The sequence below is a fragment of the Physeter macrocephalus genome, chromosome 7 (genome assembly GCF_002837175.3).
Source record: "Physeter macrocephalus isolate SW-GA chromosome 7, ASM283717v5, whole genome shotgun sequence".
NCBI lineage: Eukaryota > Metazoa > Chordata > Mammalia > Artiodactyla > Physeteridae > Physeter > Physeter macrocephalus.
In genome coordinates, this window is record NC_041220.1 from 15483028 (window position 1) to 15510042 (window position 27015).

General features: G+C 36.0%; 1 protein-coding gene across 23 annotated transcripts in view; it reads left to right on the top strand.

Annotated features, from left to right (window-relative positions):
* The window catches only part of BMPR1B (bone morphogenetic protein receptor type 1B), a 454241-nt gene that overhangs the window by 254809 nt on the left and 172417 nt on the right, over positions 1-27015 (top strand). For 22 of the 23 annotated variants that reach the window (XM_055085847.1, XM_055085860.1, XM_055085859.1 and 19 more), the window contains one exon: positions 13315-13409. The exons of the other annotated variant lie outside the window; for it this stretch is intronic. The gene's annotated coding sequence lies outside the window, so the exon portion shown is untranslated. The remainder of the gene's footprint in view (positions 1-13314; positions 13410-27015) is intronic. 23 annotated transcript variants of the gene reach the window in all.

Genomic DNA, 27015 nt, shown 5'->3' on the forward strand with positions numbered 1-27015 from the left:
AAATAGAACTACCATATGACCCAGCAATCCCACTACTGGGCATATACCCTGAGAAAACCATAATTCAGAAAGAGTCATGTACCACAATGTTCATTGCAGCTCTATTTACAATAGCCAGGACATGGAAGCAACCTAAGTGTCCATCGACATATGAATGGATAAGGAAGGTGTGGCACATATATACAATGGAATACTACTCAGCCATAAAAAGAAACGAAATTGAGTTATTTGTAGTGGGGTGGGGTGGATGGACCTAGAGTCTGTCACACAGAGAGAAGTAAGTCAGAAAGAGAAAAACAAATACCTGTATGCTAACACATATATACGGAATCTACAAAGAAAAGAAAAAAAAATGGTTCTGAAGAACCTAGGGGCAGGACAGGAATGAAGACGCAGACGTAGAGAATGGACTTGAGGACACGGGGTGGGGGAAGGGTAAGCTGGAACAAAGTGAGAGAGAGGCATGGGCTTATATACACTACCAATGTAAAATAGATAGCTAGTGGGAAGCAGCTGCATAGCACAGGGAGATCAGCTCGGTGCTTTGTGACCACCTAGAGGGGTGGGATAGGGAGGGTGGAAGGGAGACACAGGACGGAGGAGATATGGGGACATATGTATATGTATAGCTGATTTACTTTGTTATAAAGCAGAAACTAACACACCATTGTAAAGCAATTATACTGCGATAAAGATGTTAAAGAAAAGTATGATTTAACTTGCTCTTGGAAATGTATAATATATGACAATATTCAGATCCACCAAAATACAGAAGTAAAAGATTTAAAATACGTTAGTCTCTCTGTATTACTCTTTAGTTACCTTTGACACCAACGACATTTCAAGAAAATTTCAGGCCCTGTCAAGCAGGACAGCCAATAGAAACAACCACATTTTATATGTGAACCAATCAAGAGTAATGGGTATCTCATTCATTTCTTGTTAAAATTGTTTTGCTTTATTGTTTTCCTCCTATTTCTTCCCTTTTTTTTGAAATATGTTTTGATTAGAAAAATGTGGCATTAAGGTGAATAATGATATTCCTCAGCTTTACAAGTTTAATTCTTCCATATGAAAGCAGATTCATCATAGAGCAGTAAAATAAACCAGTGATGTTTTTATGAATGATCAGATTTAACGTACATTTCTATTTTTACTGCCTTTTAAATTTCATTATTCAGTGATATTTTTATGAGCTACTGTCATATGATTAATGATAGTAAAAAAAAAAATTAAAAAGGTCAGCTTAAATGTGGTAGACGCGTATTTCCCTCCCTCATTGAGGTGGTTTTTGCTGAATCCTTCCTGTCTGGGATTTCCCCCGCCCATCCTAAGGAATGCCTGGCGGTAGCTTGTTTTATTGAGTCCCGCAATCTTTCCTGCTCTCCTTTCAGCTGACAGAAATCCCTCTGGTAAGGGTGATTTCAGGATCACCTTTATGTCCCTCCTGCCTTGGAGAGGACATTTAGTACTTTTTCAGGATATCATTTCCACTGTTCAACAAAATATAGTGTATTTTTTTCTAGAAATGTTCCATTAAATTAATATCACATTGCTCATTATGGGTATCTGTGTAAATAAAAAGATCCTCGAATGAGTTGTTCTTGAAAAAGTAACAAGTATTGAGAGTTCAGCTCAGCTCCGTCTTTTTGGTGAAAGAAAACCTTTATTTCAGATGTGGGATAATCATAGTCATCTGTCGTCTGGAATATTAGAACTACTCAGAGATTAGTGGAATTAATTCCCATAAAGATTCTTATTTTCACATAGGCAATCTAATTTCCATTTTGAAATGATAGAAAAATTTGAATTAATGATTAATTCCATAAATCTAAGAAATAAATATTAAAGATACATGATGATTTTAAGAACTGTACACTTTTATAAAAGTAGAAAATGCTTGAAATTATATTGCAAATAAATATTTATTATATTTCAAACACGTTTTGAGATTGTCCTTAGTGTTATATAAATATGTGTGCCTTTAAGAGGAAACCAAATGGACATGCTTGTATGTAGCTGGGAAATCAGCTATTTTTATTAAACATGAAGAGACATTAGTATAGTTTTATTATGAGTCAAATTAGCAACAACTGTAGGAATAACATGATATTCTTGATGCTTTTCACTCTTTATTATTATCTTATTTTGTTAAACGTAATTGAGCTTTATTTTTGATTATGGTTGTATGCGTTCCCTGCACTAAGACTTTCAAAACGATTTCTATTTATAAATGATAAAATGTTTAGTTTGGCATTAGTTGGTATGATGTCAAATACAAGTTTAAAAGGACATGTATTCTTTGCTATATCATTTTCTTGTTTAGTTTTTTTCTTCTTTTCAGTTTACATATTGAATACAACATTGTTCTGGTTGAAAAGAACAAATGACCTATTTATTAACTGTGTAGTCAGTACTTCTCAAACTAATAGTGGATAGGTACTTACAATAAACTGGCAGCAGTAAAGGTTAGTAGACTTATGTATGATTTTCCTGTGGGGTCCCGGGAGCCCAAAGTATTTATTACTTGAGAACAAAGAACCTTAGAGTTAAAGGTAAGTGACTCTGTATATGATATGACTAATAGTAGCCCTATAAAGGAAAAACAAGGAGGAAACCATCCATAGTTTCCTTCTAACTAGGCACACTGTAGAGTCAGTTTTCTTTCTCCTCAGTCATTTACACTGAAAGTCACATATTTCCTCAGGTCTTTTTGAAAAATGATGACAAGCTTGGGTTACTAATATTTTCCTGTTTTACTAATATTTGCCCCCAAGAATTGTCTCATCTTTATGGTGTTGGATAAATTTGTAGTATTCATATCTCATAAGTTTGTCAACAATGTATCTTAAGGTCATTCATTTCTTAATCAATTTTTTTAAAAGTTTCTTTACCTTACTAAACATTCTGTCGAAACTGCATGGGAATTCAAATTAAGTTAGTTTAAAAACGGAAACAATATACTAGTAAGTCAAGTATTTCTATTCCTTAATCTTCCATTTGTTGATTAGTTATTCATTTATTCAGCTAACAAGTGAGTGGCTGTGTCTGTGCCATATATAACTTGAAAATGTGCTTTAAGCTTTACTTGGTCCTAGGCTTTTTTGAAATTGTAGTTACTGGAAAAAGTAAATGGCCAAACAACCAATAAGCACATGAAAAGATACTCAACATTGTAAGTCATTAGGGAAATGGAAATTAAAACCACACTGAGATTCTACTTTGTACTTACAAGTACTGCTGTAATAAAAAAGACAGATGATTACAGGTGTTCGTAAGGATGTGGAGAAATTGGAACCCTCGTACATTGCTGGCGGGAATTTAAATGGTGTAGCCACTTTGGAGAACAGTTTGTTAGTTCTTTATGATGTTAAACATAAAATTGCCATTTTACTTAGCGATTTCACTCCTGCTCTTTACCCACAAGGAATGAAAATGGATGTTCACCCAAAAACTTGTACATGAAAGTTCATAGCAGCTTTATTCGTAATAGTTCAAAAGTGGGAACAACCCAAACGTCCATCAGCTAAAATGAATGGATAATTAAAAAGCCTATCTTAGACAATGAAATATTATCCCACAGTAAAAAGCGGTACTGATACCCAGTGCAGGAGGTGCAAATATTAAACTCATTTTATTGATGAGGAAACTAAGGTTATATAACTTATAAAGTAACTTGAGAAAGATGAAAACTCAAGTCGGCGTGACTTCAGAACACTCAGTGTCTACACAGGGATGAGTTGTGTTAAATCATTTCCCCCATCTGTCCGTCTCTCTTCTTTATGGCCAGACGTTTTGAAAGAGAGATCTTACTCCATGTCTCACTTCATTTGCTTACTGTCCCCCTCCCAGGGAAACACTGTGGCCACCAATGATCTTTCTTTCTTTTTAAATACCTGCTTTGTTGAAATAATAATTTATATACCATAACACATACCATTGTGAAGTGTACCGTTCGGAGACGTTTAGTGTCCCAGTGCTTTCTGAATTTTGTGTATAATGGGCTCTTTTCAATCACTTTCATGTCGGATCTTTCTGTGGCACTTGAAGTTGCTGACCATTCCTTCCTGAATACTCCATCCTCACTCACCCCTGTTCTCAGTCTCTCACTTTTCTCCTCTTTACACTCAATAGTTGTTTTACGGTCTTTGTGGGCTTGTCATCCTTGACCCACTTTTTCAGTGTTGGTTTTGGGTTACTTCTCAGCACTGAGAGACCTTGTGACTTCAGGAACCACCTGTGTTGGTATATGGCTCACAAATCTCTGTTTCAGTCATTTATGCAACACGTATTTATTGTACATTTATTGTGTGCAAGGCTAGTTTAGGCCCTTGAAATCTATGCTGTCATTGAACTTGCATTCTATTGGAAAGAGACAAGCAGTAATAGTCAAATGATAAAGAAGGAAGTGTACAATTTTAAATTGTAGGGTAGTGGTAGGCTTCACTGAGAAGGTGCCTTTTTTATTCTTTTAATTTATTTTTTATCGAAATATAGTTGAATCACAGTGTTGTGTTAATTACTGCTGTACAGCAAAGTGACTCATTTATACATATAAATATATACATATATATATACACACACGCGCGCGCACATTCTTTCCCGTTATGGTTTATCAGTATATATACAATAGAATGGATAAACAACAAGGTCCTACTGTATAGCACACCATTATGGTTTATCAGTATATATACGATAGAATGGATAAACAACAAGGTCCTACTGTATAGAACACCATTATGGTTTATCAGTATATATACAATAGAATGGATAAACAACAAGGTCCTACTGTATAGCACAGAAGGTGCCTTTTGAACAGAGACTTGAAGAGGGTGAAGGAGTTAGCCATGAAACTGTCTGCAAGAAGGACATACCAGGGCGGGGACAGCAAACAGAAGGACGCTAAGGGCAAACTTGTCAGGCACATTTAAAGAATACTGAGTACACGTGGGCTGGAGGTAAGCAAATGAGGGGAGCTGTAGTTACTGTCAGAGACATAATGAGCAGGCAAATCAAGCAAGGCTTTATAGATTATAAGGATTTGGGCTTTTGCTCTGAGTGACATGGGGAAGCAGTGCAGGGTTTTGAGTAGCAGATGAATATGATCTGACTGATTTTTTTTTTTCCAAAGACTAGTCCTTTGTTTTATTTATTTATTTATTTATTTTTGCTGTGTTGGGTCTTCGTCTCTGTGCGAGGGCTTTCTCTAGTTGTGGCAAGCGGGGGCCGCTCTTCATCGCGGTGCGCGGGCCTCTCACTATCGTGGCCTCTCTTGTTGCGGAGCGCAGGCTCAGTAGTTGTGGCTCACGGGCCTAGTTGCTCCGCGGCATGTGGGATCCTCCCAGACCAGGGCTCGAACCCGTGTCCCCTGCATTGGCAGGCAGATTCTCAACCACTGCGCCACCAGGGAAGCCCCTGAGTGATCTTTTTTGAGTGACTACTTTGGTTTCTGTGTGGAGAATAGACTATATGGTGACAAGGTTTGAAGCAGGAAAATAGTGATGGAAGGCTGCTGAATGGATGCAATCTTCATTACTCCTCTATTCTAGATCAGTACATTCAAGTCCCTATTGAATGTAGTCACTTGGATGTAACACAGATACCTCAAGTTTATCATGTCCAAAACTAAATCCATCTTTTCTTCCTAGTTTCTGGTTTCAAAGCTGTTCCTTCTTTCTATAACATCTGTCTTGGCAAAAGAACAGCTACGCAAAATAGGAGCCACCTTTGCCTTTTTTGTTGTTTTTTAAAGACTTCATTTTTTTAAGAGCAATTTAAGGTTCACAGCAAAATTGAGAGGAAAGTACAGACATTTCCAGTATGTCTTCCACCCCCATCCATGTATAGCCTCCTCCATTATCAACATTGCCCACCAGACTGGTACGTGAGTCATAGCTGATGAACCTGCATTGACATATCGTAATCACTCAGTGTTCATAGTTTATGGTCCACTCTTGGTGTTGCGCATTCTATGGATCTGGACAAATCCATAATGACATGTTTCCCTTATTTTAGTGTCACACAGAGTATTTTTACTACCCTAAACATCCTCTGTGCTCCACCTCTTCATCCCTTCTCCAAACAACTCCTGGTATTTTTACTGTCTTCATAGTTTTGTCTTTTCCAAAATGTCATATAGTTGAAGTTATACAGTACATAGCCTCTTCAGATTGGCTTCTTTCACTTAGTAATATGAATTTAAATTTCATTCATGTCTTTTCACATGGCTTGATAGCTAATTTTTTAAATATTCATAGCTTAAGAGCTAATTTTTTTTTAAGATTCCATTGTCTAGATGTACCACAGTTTATCCATTCACCTACTGAAGGATCTTTTGGTTGCTTCCAGGTTTTGGCAGTTATAAATAAAGCTTCTATAAACATCGTGTTTTTGTGTGGACATAGGTTTTCAACCCCTTTGTGTAAATAATGAGTGTGATTGCTGGATAATATGGTAAGAGTATGTTTAATTTTGTAAGAAACCTCCAAACTGTCTTCCAAAGTGGCTGGATCATTTTGGATTCCCACCAGCAATAAATGAAAGTTCTTTCACATCCTCCCCAGCATTTGGTGTTTCAGTGTTCTGGATTTTGGTCATTCTAACTGATGTATAGTGGTATGGCATATCATTGTTGTTTTAATTTGCATTTCCTTAATGGCATATGAACTGGAGCATTTTCCATATGCTTATTTGCCATCTGTGTATCTCCTTTGGTAAGGTGTCTGTTAAGGTCTTTGGCCCATTTGGGTTCTTTTTTTTTATTGTTGATTTTTTAAAGTTCTTTGTATATTTTGGATAACAGTCCTTCATTAGATGTCTTTTGCAAATATTTTCTGCCTGTCTGTGGCTTGTCTTCTCATTCCCTTGATATTGTCCTTCTCAGAGCAAAAGTTATTAATTTTTTTTTTTTTTTTTTTTGTGGTACGCGGGCGTCTCACTGCTGTGGCCTCTCCCGTTGCGGAGCACAGGCTCCGGACGCGCAGGCTCAGTGGCCATGGCTCCCGGGCCCAGCCGCTCCACGCCATGTGGGATCCTCCCGGACCGGGGCGCGAACCCGCGTCCCCTGCATCGGCAGGCGGACTCTCAACCACCGCGCCACCAGGGAAGCCCAGTTATTAATTTTAATGCAGTTCAACTTACAGATTATTTCTTTCATGCGTCATGCCTTTGATGTTGTATCTAAAAAGTCATCATATCCGAGGTCATAAGGTTTTCTCCTATGTTATCTTCTAGGAGTTTTACAGTTTTGCATTTTACACGTAGATCTGTCATCTATTTTGAGTTAATTTTTGTGGAGGATGTAAGATCTGTGTCCACATTCATTTTTTTTGCTTATGGATGTCCAGTTGTTCCAGCACCATTTATTGAAAAGACTGTCTTTGCCTCATTGTTTTGCCTTTGCTCCTTTGTCAAAGATCAGTTGACTCTACTTAAGTGAGTCTATTTCTGTGCTCTCTTTTCTGTTCCATTGATTTGTCTGTTCTTTCTCCACACTGTCTTGATTGCTATAGCTTTATAGTAAGTCTTGATGTTAGGTAGTGTCAGTCTTCCAACTTACTTCTTCAGTGTTGTGTTAGCTGTTCTAGGTCTTTTGCCTGTCCATATGAATTTTAGTATGTGTTTGTTAATATCCCAAAATATAACTTGCTGGGATTTTGGTTGAGATTGCATTGAATCTATAGATAAAGTTGGGAAGAACTGACATTTTGGCAGTATTGAGTCTTCACACCTTTGACTCTTTATGCATTCCTTACCCTATAGTCAAATCAAAGACAAAACCCTTTATTTTTTTATAGGACATATCAGTCCTTTTAATTTTGTCCACTGATTTCCGCTGATTAATTTCTTCATCTCATCTTCTTGCTACCCCTTAAAACTCAATATTAAAATTCTAGCCGTTCCTTGAGAGAAATGTAGGCTAAGCGATTCCTTTCTGACTTTGTGAGGGCACTGCTTAGTTCATTTCCTGGCCTAGCCTGGGCTGCTTCTACCATTTATTTAAGTAACTGATATAAAGGTAGTATGTGGTACTGTAGTCCAGTCAGATAGTTTTAATGGAGTCAGTGTCCAGATTCTCAACTTCTGCATGAATTTCTCTTTATTAATATTGATCTACCTAAGAGAAATGCTTTATTCACAACATTCTTTCTCTTTACAAAAGAAGACACACCATTATCCATCTGAAATCATACTATAGTACATTGTCCTGGGATCATAGAAAAATTAGCAATTAAACAATTTTAATTAATGTCTTATATTTTTGTTGTGGAGAAGTATGATAGAGTGAAAAATGAAAGGCTTTTAATTACAAAATACATTACGTAAGAATTCTCAGAGGAAATAAAATGGAAATAAAGGTCGAGAAAATAAAATAATAATGTAAAATTTTCAGCTGTTGAAAGAAAGTCTATTCATGTATGTTTTTAAATGGATAATGGTTTTATTACTGTGGATTTAGGTTCTATTGAGTATTCTTAAAATAGTTGATATAAATTTTATTTTAAAATGTCAATATTTCCAATTGGGTGGAAATTAAATTATTTTCAAGTACGTATTTTACCACAGGTGAAAAATTGTAGATGTTAACTTGGTAATGTGTGAATGGTTATGTATTTTTTCAAAATTCTTTTAAGGGTCTGTGAATAAAACTAGTTGAAGACTACTAGCCTACTGTATAAAACCCAAGTTTTTATTTATTTTTAGTTATTTTATTTTTTTTTAAGATTTATTTATTACTTATTTATTTATTTTATTTTTGGCTGCCTCGGGTCCTAGTTGCGGCACATGGGATCTTCGTTGGGGCATGCGGGATCTTTCATTGTGGCGTGTGGACTCTTTGTGGTGAGCCGGCTTTTCTCTAGTTGTGGCGTGCGGGTTTTTCTCTTCTCTAGTTGTGGCGCGCAGGCTCCAGGGTGTGTGGGCTCTGTAGTTTGTGGCACATGGGCTTAGTTGCCCCGTGGCATGTGGGACCTTAGTTCCCTGAACCAGGGATTGAACCTATGTCCCCTGCATTGTAAGGCAGATTCTTTACCACTGGACCACCAGGGAAGTCCCTAAAACCCAAGTTTTTAAACCTGGTATATAAAACCCTTCATCACCTTTCTCCTTCTACACCTTTTTCTTTTTTTTTAAATTTAAACATTTCCTGCTTCACATTATGTGGTCCAGCAAGAAAGAACTTGGAAGTTCCATAGCATCCTTTTTCCTGCCTGTCTTTATTGTGTTATTCTGTCTCATCTTTGCCTCACTTCTGCCTAATCATTTTTTAAAAATTTTTTATTAGAGTATAGTTGATTTACAGTGTTGTGTTAGTTTCAGGTGTACAACAAAGTGAATTTGTTATACATATATCCACTCTTTTACAGATTCTTTTCCCGTATAGTTCATTACAGAGTATTGAGTAGAGCTCCCTGTACTACAGTATGTCCTTATTAGTTATCTATTTTATATATAGTAGTGTGTCCCAATCTCCCAATTTATCCCTCCCCCTCTTTCCTCTCTGGTAACCATAAGTTTGTTTTCTACATCTGTGACTCCATTTCTGTTTTGTAAATAAGTTCATTTGTACCTCTTTTTTAGATTCCACATATAAGCAATATCATATGATATTTGTCTTTCTCTGTCTGACTTATTTCACTCAGAATGACAATCTCTAGGTCCATCCATGTTGCTGCAAATGACATTATTTTGTTCTTTTTTATGGCTGAGTAATATTCCATTGTATATATGTACCACATCTTCTTTATCCACTCATCTGTCAATGGACATGTAGGTTGCTTCAATGTCTTGGCTATTGTAAAAAGTGCTGCAGTGACCATAGGGGAGCATGTATCTTTTTGAATTATGGTTCTCTCGAGTATATGCCCAGGAGTAGGATTGCTGGATCATATGGTAGCTCTATTTTTAGTTTTTTAAGGACCCTCCTTACTGTTCTCCATAGTGGCTGTACAAATTTACATTCCCACCAGACGTGTAGGAGGGTTTCCTTTTCTCCACACCCTCTGCAGCATTTGTTTGTAGATTTTTTGATGATGGCCATTCTGACCGGTGTGAGGTGATACCTCATTGTAGTTTTAATTTGCATTTCTCTAGTAATTAGTGATGTTGAGCATCTTTTCATGTGGTTTTGGGCCATTGGTATGTCTTCTTTGGGGAAATGTCTATTTAGAGCTTCTGCCCATTTTTTGATTGGGTTGTTTGTTTTTTTGATATTGAGTTGCATGAGCTGCTTGTATATTTTGGAGATTAATCCCCTGTTGGTCGCTTCATTTGCAAATATTTTCTCCCATTCTGAGGGCTGTCTTTTCGTTTTGTTTATGGTTTCCTTTGCTGTGCAAAAGCTTTTAGTTTCATCAGGTCCCATTTCTTTATTTTTGTTTTTATTTTCATTACTCTAGGAGGTGGATCCAAAAAGATCTTGCTGTGGTTTATGTCAAAGAGTGTTCTGCCTATGTTTTCCTCTAAGAGTTTTATAGTATACAGCCTTACATTTAGGTCTTTAATCCATTTTGAGTTTATTTTTGTGTATGGTATTAGGGAATGTTCTAATTTCATTCTTTTACATGTAGCTGTCCAGTTTTCCCAGCACCACTTATTGAAGGGCTGTCTTTTCTCCATTGTATATTCTTGCCTCCTTTGTCATAGACTAGGTGACCATAGGTGCATGGGTTTATCTTTAGACTTTCTATCCTGTTCCATTGAGTTATATTTCTCTTTTTTGTGCCAGTACCATACTGTTTTGATTACTGTAGCTTTGTAGTATAGTCCGAAGTCAGGGAGCCTGATTCCTCCAGCTCTGTTTTTCTTTCTCAAGATTGCTTTGGCTACTTGGAGTCTTTTGTGTTTCCATGCAAATTGTAAAAGTTTTTGTTCTAATTCTGTGAAAAATGCCATTGGTAATTTGGTAGGGATTGTATTGAATCTGTAGATTGCTTTGGGTAGTATGGTCATTTTCACAATATTGATTCTTCCGATCCAAGAATATCATGTATCTTTCTATCTGTTTGTGTCATCTTTGATTTCTTTAAGATGCAGAAGTCTTTTTTTTTTTTTTTTTCTTGTGGTACACGGGCCTCTCACTGTTGTGGCCTCTCCTGTTGCGGAGCACAGGCTCCAGACACACAGGCTCAGCGGCCATGGCTCATGGGCCCAGCTGCTCCGCGGCATATGGGATCTTCCCGGACCGGGGCACGAACCCGTGTCCCCTGCATCGGCAGGCAGATTCTCAACCACTGCGCCACCAGGGAAGCCCAATGCAGAAGTCTTGATTGAGGAATCAAGACTTCCTCCACTTCAAACTGGCTCAGGAGCTAGTGTTCCATGCACCCTTGCTGCCATCCTAGTCTGCATCACTGTACTAACACGTTGTTTCGTCATTAGCCTTTTTTTTTTTTTTTTTTCCTTTCTTGAGAGTAGGACCTGTGTTTCCTCTTGTGCTCCTCAGCACCTCACTATATACCTCTCCTGGTATTAAGTTAATTTATTGGGAAAATGTTGATAATTGAACTAAATAAGGAAAAGTATATTTCAATTGTTAGAAAGTTAATTCTTGTGCATAACTTTTTGGGGGAGTCAATTAAGCTGTTAAAGGCTATTTTTGTTTTATGCTGGTTATTTCTCTAGGTGTAATATTTGCCCTTACTGATAAGGTTTTTGGTAAGATTTCATATGAAAATCGGAGTTTGAACCTAAAAATGAGTTTAGGAACCCTTCTTGTAGTAGAAGGGGAACAGAATTGTGAGCAATAAGGCAAGAACGTCTAGTTTTGGCCCTGCCACAAACTTGCCATGTGATTGTGAGTAAATTAACTGGCCTGGAGGTCAGTTTTATCATCTATTAAATGAGTAAGTGACCAGATTATTTCTTAAGTTTCCTTTACTCTTGATTTAATAAAGAGAGGAAATTTCAGTTAAGTAAACATGAGTTTTCTTGCCATGAAGAATAAAAAATATGGACTTGACTTATTTTCTGATCATTCATACCATGGACATTATATGTGCTATATGTAGATAATGCTGACCTTGTTTATATCACCTACAAATTATATAGTCATGGCTTAGATTTTATCCTTAATTTAAAAAAAATAATATCTTTTTTAAAATTTTATTTTATTTTTGGCTGTGTTGGGTCTTTGTTGCTGTGCACGGGCTTTCTCTAGTTGCAGTGAGCGGGGGTTACTCTTCGTTGTGGTGCAGCGAGCGGGGGCTACTCTTCATTGTGGTGCGAGGGCTTCTCATTGCAGTGGCTTCTCTTGTTGTGGAGCACAGGCTCTAGGCACACGGGCTTCAGTAGTTGTGGCACACGGGGTCAGTAGTTATGGCTCGTGGGCTCTAGAGCGCAGGCTCAGTAGTTGTGGTGCACAGGCTTTGTTGCTCTGCAGCATGTGGGATCTTCCCAGACCAGGGATTGAACCCATGTCCCCTGAATTGGCAGGTGGATTCTCAACCACTGTGCCACCAGGGAAGTCCCCTTAATTTAAAAAAAAATAAAATAATTCAATTGTGATGATTGAAAATCTAGAAGTATTTTATATAACATGTTGATTCATATAATTTACAGATTATATTTTAGCTTCTTTCACCAAATATTTAATTTGATCAGATTAATATTATACTTTCCTGGGCACGTCTATCATTCTGGAAATGAATTTATTTATTTTGACACATTTCTTTGTGGCCCGTTACTCAGTCACTGCAGCCTTATTCAGTGAGAAGCAGTATTAAAAACAATTGCAAAAATGCTTTCCTACGTCTTTTGGTTATTCATAGTAAGTAGTAGTTCAGTTTTATAAAGCTTGATTGAATGGCATTTAGGTATGACTTTTATAAAGGATTTGAAACTATGTTGTTTGGCCAAAACAAAGGCAGTATTTCCTTTCTTGTCTTTCACTCCACCCAGCCCCCCTTTTCTCCACCTGCTTGAGGAAAACTATTTCCTCAGACAAACCTCATAATTGCCCTTCTGTGCCTGATTTGGGCCTCAGGAAAGGCCCATAGCATCTGTAAAACTGGCAGCAAAATGGTATTTCCAGGCAGGCACAGGGTTGCTGGGTAGTGAGCCAATCCACAGCTTTGTCTGAGCAGCTGAGAACTTTGCTGGAGTATTACCACGGTGTTCAGTAACACAGACCTGTGCCATGAGCAAGTAAAGCACTGAGCACGTGTCAGGGTCAATATTTATAGACCACTGCGTAGCTGCCTTGCAGGGAGAGAAGACGAGAGCGAGAAACATACAGCCAGAGGGCAAGGAAAGAAAGAGTTCAGTGGAGGGAACTTTAATTTCCAATTTTTTTCTTAAATTCTTTTTAATTATCAGGTTCAAACTTCTGCTGAATCACAACCATTTGGCGCTGAGCTATGACAAGAGTGGAAACAAAAAGTTAAACGAGCAAGCCTGCTCTACGTAAGAAGGTAAGTAATTAGCCAGTTCAGTGTCGCTTTTACTGGTAAGCTCCATCTCCCTGTTGGCTGCTCTACATCAGTAAGCAAAGGGCTGTGTGACACGTTAAAGCTAATGTGGAGGGGCTGCCTGCTGGTTCAGAGTGTTCTTGGTGGCAGTGTAGTTTCGTATTCTGCTCTTAAGAATGCTGTGTACAGTCATAATACACTTAAATGGTGTGGGTGGCGGGAATGGCTCTTGAACACTGATTTCATGTTATGTCCTGTCAGTAAATTTCTCCTTCTTCATTCTGTCAGACTTGAAGTCTTCTGATTGGTAAATTCTTGTTTGCTTTTTATAGTGCTATTAAAACATGAATATTCGTGAGTTTATAGTGGAGGGTGTTCTAGAAGTGGAATAGGGGAAGAATTCAGGTGAATGTGTGAAGATGTTGTAGACACTGTCAAAATGTGCAGGTTGTGAATGTGAGTAACATGGGGTTTTTTGAAAAGAAAGCCAGTGTCCATTTGACAGCGCATTAAAGTGAAATAATGACTCCTTCTGGGAATGGAGAGGAGGAGGAGTGATGAAAAGTAAGAACAGACTTCTTCATCCAAGGTGCAAAGGACTCAGCATTTAGAATTTCTCTGCTTGTCCAAGTGACTTTCTAGGTTTGTTCCTTGCAAATGTGGTTCTCTAGTAAAGATATTAAATTAACATCTCTTGGTCCACATCAGTAGTTTTTTTCCTGTCGTCACAGGTAGAACTTTGACACATGCTTCTCTGTGTGACTGTGGTGCGATTGTATATTCATTTATCATCACTGTTTTGCATATCCCAGATTGATGTTAGAAGCAGTGGTGCTGAAGGGGACAGAAAGGAATTGTTTTCTACGTGTTTTCTGATTTAGAACACCCATGACATTTATATACTTATGTGTTTTATGTCTACTATACATGACTCGGAAAGTAATATGTTGCTTTACTATAGGTGTAACTAGATAAAACTTAGGTACTGACAGAGTGGAAGTTTCCCTGTTGTTGGTTTCTTAATTGTGGAAGAGAAGCATTAGCATGGTATTTAAAATTTTTAGGTCAGGTTATAGATGGCAATTATAGTTCCAAAGGGTTTTTTGTATTACATATTTAAGTTAAAAACAAAAATAACATGAAAGCTGTTGTAGAGCTTAAACTGTAGAACAATAGAGATATAAGGAAAAGATAATACTCTGGCGTAGGTCTTGTATTAGGGTTAATATTCAGGAACCAGCTCATTCTAAAATGGGATGAACCATGTCCAAAACAGCAGGTGGACTAGGTCTAAATGTAAAGTAGATATCTTAAAATGAGGCCCATGGTTGTAGGGTATCATTGTTGTTGAATCACATAAAATTTTTAAAATAATCCAGAATGCTTCAAAATCAGTTTTATTAATTCAGATGTGCTTTAAGGCTAATCTGATATCTAAATTTAAACTGTATTTTAACATTCATTTAATACTTGTTTTAGCTTCTGCATCAAGCATTTTCTTTTTACTTTTTCGGGTATTGCCTACCCTTTTATTAGTGGGTTTGATTTAGATTTTTGTCAATAATATGTTTATTTTGAAAATGCAACCATGTTTGATCTAGAATGGGCATTACTCAGATTTTTCTTTGCTACTGCCTTTGGGTAATATATCATGATCAATATTGTAATTTCAGTTCTTTATTTAATACCTTTTACTCATTCACTTTATATGTTGCATAAATAACATGATATTCAATCAATGATAATAGATTTCTTATGCCTTTTAAAATTTGTTTTATTTTTATTTGCTCTGGTGTTTTGTTTCTGAAGTACCCTGTGGAAACTTTTGTCAGAGAACAACCTAATAAAATTGCTACAATAAAAATAAACTAAAGAAAGTCTTCCCTTTAATCAAGAGAGGAAATAGAAAATTGTGATATTGGTTGACAGTGTCTAAAATGGGATGTAGTTTGGTTGAAGACTGGTTGACCATTTTAAAACTTGAAACACCATCTCAATATTATTTTTGAATTTAATGTCAATCCTGATGTTGATTATTTATCACATTTGTAAATAACATTTCATATGTAGACATATAAAAATGGATAGGGGATCTTTTGTATCATGTTTTAACTATCTGTTGAAGTAAGATTAGTGAATTTAGCTCGAAATGTTAATATTAACCTCCTAATGGATCTCACTGCCCCTGCTCTCATTTGCTGTATGCCCAGTCTATATGCTATACTACCCTTAGAGGGATCAGTTTCCTACCCTGATGAACCCTTCACTTCCTGCTAAAGCCCTCCCATCCCTGGCTCTCTATTGCTTGTAGATAAAGGTCAGCTTTCTTGGCACGGCGAGTCTGATTAGCTGCTGCTTCATCTAGCTGCTACTTTTGTTCTATATTCACCTTCTGCTGTTCCTTTTGGGCTGTTTTTCACATCTCGCTTTTCTCCACCCATGAGAGTATTCCCCTTCCCTCTATTTTATGCTCCAACATTATTGAATATCTTGTATTTCTCAAAACAATCCATACTGGTTTACTCCTTTCTGGAATTGTTTATGTTGCTTCCTCTATCTTGAAACACCCTCTTCCTGGCCTTTGACTTTCAGCCTCAATGAAGGTATCCCTTTCCAGATGCCCTGCCTGTCCACTGTCAGCCTCTGTGGTTTGGTCTCCTGTACAGACCATTGTCACAGCACTTCTGCAAAGTCGATGATACAGTTTTTGTTTTCCCTTATGAGTTTGTGAGTTAATTGTCGCCATGTTTTAAAATTAATTCTTTTATGTTCCTCCAAGACCTAGCATAAAGCAGACATTCAAGAACTTGAACTAAAGAAAAAACTTATCATATTTATTTTAAACCCACTTTTCTTTATAGACTTTTTATTTTAATATAATTTAAAACTTTGATTAATTGGATTGAAGGAGAAGTCCCTTAAGTAGTTGGTAAAGTCTTTTGAAACAGTAACAATACTTAAAAAATTCATTTCTCTTTCTATCAAGTTATAGTTATGTGTGTTCATCCATGCAACTAGATATTTATTGAACTCATAAACCATTTGAATGACAGAAGTTCAAAATTATATTGGTTAGCACATACAAATTCAGGCTTTATAGCCTCCAGATGTTGTTTAGTTAATTTCATGAAATCTGTCAACAAAATCACCTAGTTGCTGCACCCACATGGACTGCTGTGATAAATTAAATGATGTTCTAGCAAATTGAAGACAGTGTTAACCTTCCAAAAGGCCCAGAGTGAATTTCAGGAGAGAATGGGTCCATCCTCATGTATCCTAAAGAATTACAGAGTGGAATGACTCTCAATGTTACGAATCAAGTTACACCTCCTAATTTTATTTCCTGTTGTAGAGAAAGTTAGGAATTTAAGGAAATAATAGAAAATCATGGCTTAAGAAATTCTCAAACCTGAAAGGTGATACTTCATTTCAGTCAGAAGAAGAATTTTCTCCAAAAAATAGAAATATTGAAAGAAAAGAATGTCATTGTTTTAAAAAGTACTTGAGAAATAGCAGCTGTTTCTTTTAGTTCTGATACTGAATAAAATTTTATTTTGTCTTTAATGGTGTTTTATTTCCCCACCATACATAAAAATACAAATTATTTCATATACAAAGTAAGTATACAATAATCAAAGGTAAAGCTTTATGCACGATTTAGAGTAATTCACAACTCTTCTTATTTTGATTATTTTTACTTCTCAGTGTGCTCTGCCAGTGGCTTCCACCGCTGTTGAAGCCTTATAAGCCTCTCCCAGCTATTGAATATGACTCTTCTGTTTGTTTAACCTTGAATTGTATCTGTCTTAGGAATGAAAACAGGATTGGTATTTTCATAGGGAAATTTTGTAGCTTTTTAGTTTGCTTGGAATGGACCATAATTCAATCTGTAATTTTTCTTCCGATTTATTCTGCCCACGTAAGTATTTCTAGTTAAATAGGTATGGATAAGGTGCCTTACCAAAGAGTTATAGGTATAAATTTTATGTATCTTGCTGGCTTATCAAGTAATACAAACATTATAAAACTGGAAGGGCAGGGGTTTCTATGGTCATGGACTTAGAAATGTACCTTGTTCCCATAAGCCGGTGATGAGAAAAACCTGAGTTTGCCTCAATATTAAAAGATTACAAATGTAGAAAACAAACTTATGGTTACCAGGGGGTAAGGGGGAGGAATAAATTGGGAGATTGGGATTGACATAGACACACTACTATATATAAAAAATAGATAACTAATAAGGACTTACTGTGTATAGCACAGGGAATTCTACTCAATACTCTGTAATGGCCCATATGGGAAAAGAATCTAAAAGAGAGTGGATATATATATATAACTGATTCACTTTGCTGTACACCTGAAGCCAACACAACATTGTAAATCAATTATACTCCAGTAAAATTTTTTTTAAAAGATTATAGCAAAACCAAACAAAGGCAAAAAATAACACCACTACCACCACCAACCAGAAGAGGTCAGAGAACTTTGGTTGGAGTGAAGCATAAATAATTTTGCCAGAACAATCAAGTATTTTATTATTAGCCACTTAGCTGGCCAATCAGTGTTTTTCTGTAGCTATGGATGGCATAGAATTCATAGAACATGAAAGGAGAAGAATGAATTAATCCTGGAAGTGGAACCTTCAAACTCTTCTACTTCAGCTGTTTTATTTTATAGATATGGGCAAATATAGTACAAAATGTTAATGCAACTTGCCAAACATCAGCTTTTAGAGTAGCTACTTAGGATTTTGATGAAAAAAAATACATATTTTTAAGGCCAGTATTTTATCATTGTGGCTTTTCCCATCTGTTTGTACTTGCTCTTCGTGTATTGCATGTAAAGCTTAATTGTTGTATCTCTGTGTTTTGTATTGTATTAGACTCCTTTGTATTATTTCATAACCCCTGAAAGTTAAAGCCAGTAATTAGTGCTTCCAACTGAGATGGAGGGCTTTTCCACTCATAATCATAGTTTAAAATATATATATTTATTTTTTAATTACAGATATCCTTTCTGGCTTTCCTGATTTCTCCCACTCTCTTTGGTAATACAGTTAGATTTATGCTCTCATAAACATTCTCCTTTTCCATAGAACATGGCAGATAGTCCTAAAGCAAAAGACAGAAACACATTTAATACTTTGATTCTATCTAAGAGCTTCTCATAGGGAATATATAGTTATATATTGTTCTACAGCTTTGTTTTAAGATGACCCTTCTTTCCGCAGCTGGAAAATTTTTGATTACAACAAAACTCAGAGAACCAAATGTGCTTTTCTTGATCCTTTTTACTTTCATCTAAGAGTCTTTTAAAAATGTAAATAATTAAAGGGGCAGAGAGGAGCAAAACAAACTTGTTTTGTACATGTCATCTTCTTGTAAGACTTGGCTTCTCTATTCCTGTCCCCACCACTCCCAGAGAAACTGCAGCTCTTTGGTTCCTTCCATTCTCATTAATATTAAGGTCCCTGGAAATAATTGCTTGTATATTTAAAGGTGAAAGAGTTTTTGAGCAGATAGCTGAAGGTTGTCTCAGCCTCAGCCTACGATTTCTATACCTTCCTCTCTCCTCCTCACTCACAACAAAACCGAAGTGATTGATTGCCTCTACCCGCCTCTCCAGTCAATGAAACATGTCTGAACATTCCGTAGTAAATATTTTCCATTGGATTGATACTTTTCATTTCAAATGTGTATTATCTGTCTTCTCAAACTCTTGCCTGCTAAGAGATTTATAATTGCAAAATCTTTGCTAACATGAAGTGGGAAGTGATATTTATGTTTGTAATTACTAGTTAACATGAATCTGAGGGGATTATTGGTTATTATTTTAATTTTTATGATTTATCTATTTATATACGTACGCTTTTTTCAGAGGCTGTATGTCTCATTGGTTTAAAGAGTATTTTTTTTAATCAAAGAATCTTGATTCTTGAAAGTCCTGTTAGTTGTAACTGTTTTCATAAGCTTTTGATTACTTTAAAATTTTGTTTTATGTGGTTTGAAATACAAGTGTGTTTGAAAAATCTTTATTAAAGCTAAGCAATATTTTCTTCATCTCCCTTGAAACTTAGAATGCTCTTTACAGTTCAGAAATATGAAAAACATTTTCTACATTTTTATGGTTTCTTTAACTGTTAATTCTGTGATTCGCAAGGAATTTATTAACTAATCACTTCAGTACTTTTGCTGACTCATTAGTCCTCTCTTCCACTTCTTTCTGAAGTCAACTTTCACTTGTACTTCAGTGGTACAAATTTCAATCTTGGTGTTACCTCTCAATTTGTATTCCATTTAAACGTTATCTCTAAGGAATAAAAGTTCATGTATCTTATTAAATAAGATTTAAGCACTGGAACATGTTAGGGTGTTGTGGGACTTGTCATGTTCCTTGAAATTACTGTAGACAGGAGGCTGCATTTATTACTTATGTTAAAGCAGACATAATAAGAGTATGAATCTGTGTGAGTGAGAATTTATGCATTAATAATTGTCACCATTTATCAAGGGTTTCTTGATAATATATCTGGCCTTCTACCATGAACTGTAACTATATGATTTCATTAAATCCTTGTAACAGACCGTTGAGTGACCTATTCTGATTTTTTTTTTTCAGGATAGACTGAGACCCCAAGATGTAAAGTAGTTTGATCAGCCTCACATAGCTAATAAATGATAGGGTCATGATTTAAACTCAGATCTGACCAAAGTCCATCTTTTAAGGAATTATTGCCAAATAGAGAATTTATGCTTTTGCCATGAATGTTAAGAGATGCAGGTCTATAGGGGTCAGATGGCAGGAACCTTCCTAACTTGGGTCCATCTATGAAGAAATGAACTTGGGAACAATGGCTTTCAAAGTATAGAGGCAACTCAGTGAAATCAGTGACGTGAGGAACCTTCTAGTTTTTTGGATTAGTGCTGAAGATACAAGAATCTCAAGATGGACAGAAATAACCCTATACTTTAAATCAGTTTAAAATCAGCTAATTTTTTTTAACTTCTTCAGATTTTCATACCTCTATTGATCTGATAATTTTCTTTCATTCCAAGCCAACTTATTCAGTTCTCCCTCATAAGCATAACGCACAGCACCATTCCCTCCCTCACACACCTGCTTATGACCTTAGCAAGGAAACTGGCACAGAGCTGCCAGGCCAGCAGGCAGTGACTGTTCCATCTGGGTCTCTGTTTTTGTAACTACAGGTTTCATTCAGGGAAGACATGAGTCTCCCTAACTGGCAGCCTTTGCTATCATCTCTGATGATAAGGGTAAGGGTAAGGTAAGGGTAAGGTAAGGGACTCACAGTTATTGTGGTATTTACAGCAGGAAAGGAAATTCTAGATGTTTTAGTGTTATTAGAACTCGGTACTTATGCACTAATTGGTTACCTGGAATGGTGCAAAAGGATAGCTTTATCTGCTATGAATGGACTTAACTCATAAATATAGTTTGCGTTTCTTTATGTCAGAGGCGGAAATTCCTATATAAAAGTTTATACAGAGACATTTTCCGTCTTAGTTGTTTGTTACACATTAAGCCCTCGTGAAGGAATTTGTTTTCCTCTTTAACTCAAGGCAAACAATTTTGCTTAAAGATAATAGAGGAGTTTTTTCTCCTTGGGTCACTCTCCCCTTTGTTGATACATTGGTGTATCTGTGCCAAGATTTACAGTACGGTTTATTGGAGTTTTGTTTATAGCCCTGCCTTGAACACTTGAAAATAAATTGTACCTTTTAGTTAATAAGCAGGTTATTCTTATATTATTACTTGGAAAAGTATGCATTAGTCAATATCTGTAATAATTAACAGTCTTAAAAATTCTAAGTAGTTATTCATATTATTCCTCCTTTTTTCATTCATCTTTTTTATTTTTTTAAATTTTTATTTGTTTACTTATTTGGTTGCACTGGGTCTTAGTAGTAGCAGGCAGGCTCCTTAGTTGCGGCACATGGGCTCCTTAGTTGTGGCAGGTGGCTCCTTAATTGCAGCATGTGGGCTCCTTTGTTGCGGCAGGCAGGTTCCTTAGTTGTGGCTTGTGGGCTTCTTAGTTGTGACATGCGGTGTGCATGTGGGATCTAGTTCCCTGATTAGGGATCGAACCCCGGCCCCCAGCATTGGGAGCATGGAGTCTTAACCACTGCGCCACCAGAGAAGTCCCTCATTCATCTTTTTTAGTTTCCTGTTTTACTTAAAGAGGATAAGAGCTGCACAGTGTATAGTCGGAACGTAATTCCATAAATGCTTTCATACATTAACTCTGCACTTAAATATTGGCTTTTTCTATATGTAAAATTCACTTCATTGAGAGTCTCTCTCTTTTTCATTTCTCTCTATACCACTTTTAACTTCAACAGCAGATTAATATATCATTATTCACAGTAGTAGCTTAGCTTACTAACCTTGAAATTTATTTCTGTGTTTGTTATCAGAGGCTTGTTGGCAAATCAAACTTGACAATAATAGAGAAGGAAAGCATGGTGACCTAGGACACACTGTTCTACTGAAGTAATTCACGCTTCTTTGTGTAAAGATTTTTGTTTATTTGTCTTAAATTAGCCAGCATACAATGTGTATAGTCTTTTGAGTTACTCATTAATACTCCACATGTAATGTTTTAAAATTATTCTTGGTAGAGATAAATGATTATTTAGAATGATTTTTTTTTTCTTGTACTGTTGCAGTCTAAAGCAGATTGGTACAGCTTTCAAAGCACAAGTGTGAGCTTAAAATATGACTGTGAAGCCTTGTGTTCTTAACTAGGGGAGCCGGCTTTTTTGGTCAATTTGAAGCTTTTTTTTTTTTTTTTAATTGAAGTGTAGTTAATTTACAATGTTGTATTAGTTTCTGGTGTACAGCAAAGTGATTCAGTAATATATATCTCTATATTTTTTCAGATTCTTTTCCATTAGAGTTTGTTACAAGATATTGAATATAGTTCCCTGTGCTATACAGTAGGCCCTTGTTGTTTACCTATTTTATATATAGTAGTTTGTATCTGTTCATCCCAAACTCCTCATTTATCTCCCCATGCGTCCCCACAAACTTGCCCCTTTGGTAACCATAGTTTGTTTTCCGTATCTGTAAGTCTGTTTTGTATATAAGTTCATTTGTATCTTTTTTTTTTTAAGATTCCATATATAATTCATATCATGATATTTATCTTTCTCTGCCTTACTTCACTTAGTATGATGATTTCTAGGTCCATCCATGTTGCTGCAAATGGCATTATTTCATTCTTTTTTATGGCTGAGTAATATTCCGTTGTATATATCTACTACATCTTCTTTATCCATTCATCTGTTGATGGACATTTTGGTTGCTTCCATGCCTTGGCTCTTGTAAATGGTGCTGCAATGAACAATTTGAACCTGTTCTTATACTGCATGTTCCCTCTTATAGAAAATAAATGTGATATTTATGCTAACATGATTTCAATTTCTTAATTTTTTTTTTTTTTTTTTTTTGTGGTATGCGGGCCTCCCGCTGTTGCGGCCTCTCCCGTTGCGGAGCACAGGCTCCGGACGCGCAGGCCCAGCGGCCGTGGCTCACGGGCCCAGCCGCTCCGCGGCATGTGGGATCCTCCCAGACCGGGGCGCGAACCCGGTTCCCCTGCATCGGCAGGTGGACGCGCAACTGCTGCGCCACCAGGGAAGCCCCAATTTCTTAATAATTTAAACTGCATATGGTTTGCCCAGAGGTTGAGAATCAATTTTAAAAATTTGGTTAAATTTTAATAAAATATTTTCTGTGATATACATATGTTTCTGTTTATTAACTATATATTGTCAGTGGTGTTAATTGATGCTTTTAGAGACATAAGCATACTTCAGATCAAACACTGGTTTGCAGATACCGTAAGGCACGTGGAACACACAGATAGCCGTTGTCCTCTGCACGTCTACCCCATACGTACTGTAGGAAGGCTCATTTCTACATGTTGAGTACTTCAACAAACAGGTTGACCTGGGATGACCGGGTGGCCAGTACAGGGTCACCCATCTAGCCAAGAGCCATGCAGGCTGTCACTCCCCTCTCTCTTTCCCACTGTCTCTTCACTCCCATCCTGCTTCCCCGCTTGTTACTATCTTCCTTTCCCTGCTCCCAGTTATCCATCATACTAAATTGTTATTGATTTTAGCTTCAGCATTTTTCTTACCTTCCATCTTTCATCTGTTCCCAGTTATTTCAGAAAACATTTTTTTGTGCAATTTAAAGAAAACCTTTCCAGTTTTAACAGAAATTTTAATGCCTGGAAGTAAGAGAAACTTGCATCATAAAATGTTAAAGTGCGATTAGTGTATTTCACAATTTCCCTAAAGCCATTTACTCTCTGGTTTTATAATTAATGATAACTTGGTCAACATTTTGCCATGAATATTTGTATTTATGACAATTTCATTTAACCCTTACTGTAATTCTGGGAGGTGGTTATTATTGTCCCTATCTTTAAGATGAGGAAATGGAAATTCAAGGTTAAATAATCATGCCTGTGATCACACAGCTTGGAAAGTAGGAGGCATAGGATTGGAACCGAGTTGTTTCTGACTCTAAAAGCTTTACAGTATAATATATGACTGTCTTTTAAAATAGGTAATTTCACTTTCCTACTCCTATACATGTCTAAAGTTTGAGAAGTAGCACAGCCGTGCAGATGGCTTCCCAGTGTAACAGAGTTCCAAACCAGAGGGCAGCAAGTCCATTTGCTACAAGGAAGACAAGGCTCTCTTGATATTTACCAACAGGAAAAGCAAATCTTATTTTTAGTATATTATTCTTGTTTCATCCAAAGGTTTTCTCACTTTTGTAGCTCTACCAAGGTTTCTTTATGCAAAGAGATAACAAAACAAATACTTAGGAAAGTATATTCTTCGAAATAAATCAATGCTGTGCTGCAAGATGTTTTTGAGGCAGGTTAAATCTTCGTCTGTAAACTATACACTCTTGATTTCAGTTGGACTCTAATAGACTTTCTCATTAGTTTTAAATCACACTGCGATGGCATGGATTTTTAGATCACACCATTATAAAAATAGATATTTTCAGATTATTTGGAGATGAGTTATGTTGCTTGTATAGATTAACTTTCTACCTTTGCCTTGCTCTACTTTTCAGGAACTTTATTAGAAATTATGTGGGGCAGGAAATATTCAAACAAATAAATTTTATTTTTAGTCTAGTTAAGAAACCTGTTTTTTTTTAATTTAAAGACTTGATATCAAAGAAATTAAAACTATAGATAAAACTGACCTTTAGGAATTACCTGTTGATTTGCTCCATGACTGTTCTAACCCCGTATTTGTAAGATATAATTTAACGTTATAAATTAGAACTTCTGTTTGCAAAGTGTTCTACATTTTAAAAGCATTTTCATACCCAGTGTTGCTTTTGACCTTTTGCTCCCCCAAATGCTTTGAAGCAAATTATATGCATCTTATGGATGGAGAAATTAACATGAAGTGAGGGTGGGGTGAAGATCCTAGACTGAAAAAAGCAAAGTGTTTTGACCTTACCAGAATAGTTATTGAACTTGATTAGCTTAATTATAATATACAAAATTTAAAGAAATAAGTATGTAAGTATATGTTAACCCACACCAGACTCTAGTAGAAACAATGAGTAGCAGGTTTATGTCATTTAAAAAAATTATGAGAGTGTTAATATTGAGAACGTTTTATAAATTTAATTTAGTTGTTTCTGAAATGGAGAAAGGAATTTAATATTATTATAGTGGCAGAACAGCTGTATTGAGTTTGTGGAATTATGGGGGAGTCTAGTTTGAGAACCACTGAATTATCACATAAAATTCTTAATCAGTATATACGGCAGTAGTAATATTTTCCTCAAGATTTTCATAAGCTGTGTTGGTACATCAATAAAGAGTTTATAAGGAATACAGCCCTGTTTAAATAAACTACTGAATGTTGTCTTACACTGTATGGGGTAAAGTGATGGCAGTATGACTATGAAGAGTTATATAAACTATATAAAAAGTCATAAGAATTTGAATGGAGTGAATTTATCAGATTGGTTTTCTTTTCTCAAAACTCTATTTGTTCTCACTTTCATCCTCTATAATGGTATACGGGGACTTCAACTTTAGTGCATCCATCTATGCAGAAATCACCAGGATATATTTATTATTTTAGAGTAAGATAAGAATTTCTTTAAACATAAACAGAGCAAACCATAAAAAGATTAATAAATTCAACAGGCTTAAAATTTAAAAAGTATGTTCTTCAAAGAGTAAGAAAGGTTGAAAACTGGTTTAGTGTGTAGAAGATTCTATAAATTAATAAAGTACAATCAGCCAATATAAAAATGGAACAGGAATTTCAGAAAGAGAAAATTCAGATAGTCAATGCACATGTGAAAGCTTGCTGAGCCTCATTAATAGTTAGAGAAATGTAAGTTAAAACTAGAGTGATACACTGTTTCATATCCATCATGTGGTTGAAAATATAAAAGGCTGAAATATACCAAATGTTAGTGTGGATGTGAAGCAACAGGAACTCTCATTCACTGGGAATGGGAATGTAAAGTGGTACGATTGAATTGGTAGGTGGAAATTGACCATAGGTATACTCTTGCTCAGCACTTCCGCCCCTAGGAGTATTTCCTGTGGAAATTTCTTGCTTGTGTGCCTTAGGTACAGGTACAAGATTATTTTTTATTGTAGTCTTGTATGTAATATAATATAGCAAAACACAAATAAAACACATTTGGAAACAACCCAACAGAGAGTAGAATGGACCAGTTGGGGAATATTTGTTTACAGTGGATTTAACATAATAGTGAAAACGAGTGAATCTGGATGACTCCCCAAAACATAACGTTGAATGAAAAAACAAGTCACAAAGAATACATACAACATGATTCCAGTTGTACAAACTTTGATCAGAGGCAAAACTAAGTAATATATTTTTGTGGAATCATTACGTATGTGATCTAACTATATAAAGAAAATCAAGGAAAAAATTAAAACAAAACTGAGGCTGTTGAATGTTCTAGTAGGAGGGAAGGAGTTGGGTTCAGGGAGGAGCCCAGAAAGCTTGGGTGATATGTAAGTGGGTGATCCTTAAAAATTTTATTTAAAAGTATCATTATTAACAGTTATGTATTATAATTGATAGATTATTATAAACAGTGGGTTTATATTATAAGTAACATTGTAAGTATCATTAATATATTATTAAAATGTAATTATGTAAAGTGCACACATATGAAATATTTCATAGTACGGTAAAAACAATTGGAGGAAAGGATTTCTTCCTTTTTGTCTTCAAAAAACATTTTAAGTTTCAAGTTAATTTTTATCCAGGTATGCTACTTGGCCTTTATTTATTTTTATTATTGTTTTAAATTTTATTTTTTTATACAGCAGGTTCTTATTAGTTATCTACTTCATACGCATCAGTGTATACATGTCAATCCCAATCACCCAATTCATCACACCCCCACCCCCACCCCTGCTTTCCCCCCTTGGTGTCCATACGTTTGTTCTCTACATCTTTGTCTCTATTTCTGCCTTGCAAACCAGTTCATCTGTACCATTTTTCTAGATTCCACATATATGTGTTAATATACGATATTTGTTTTTCACTTT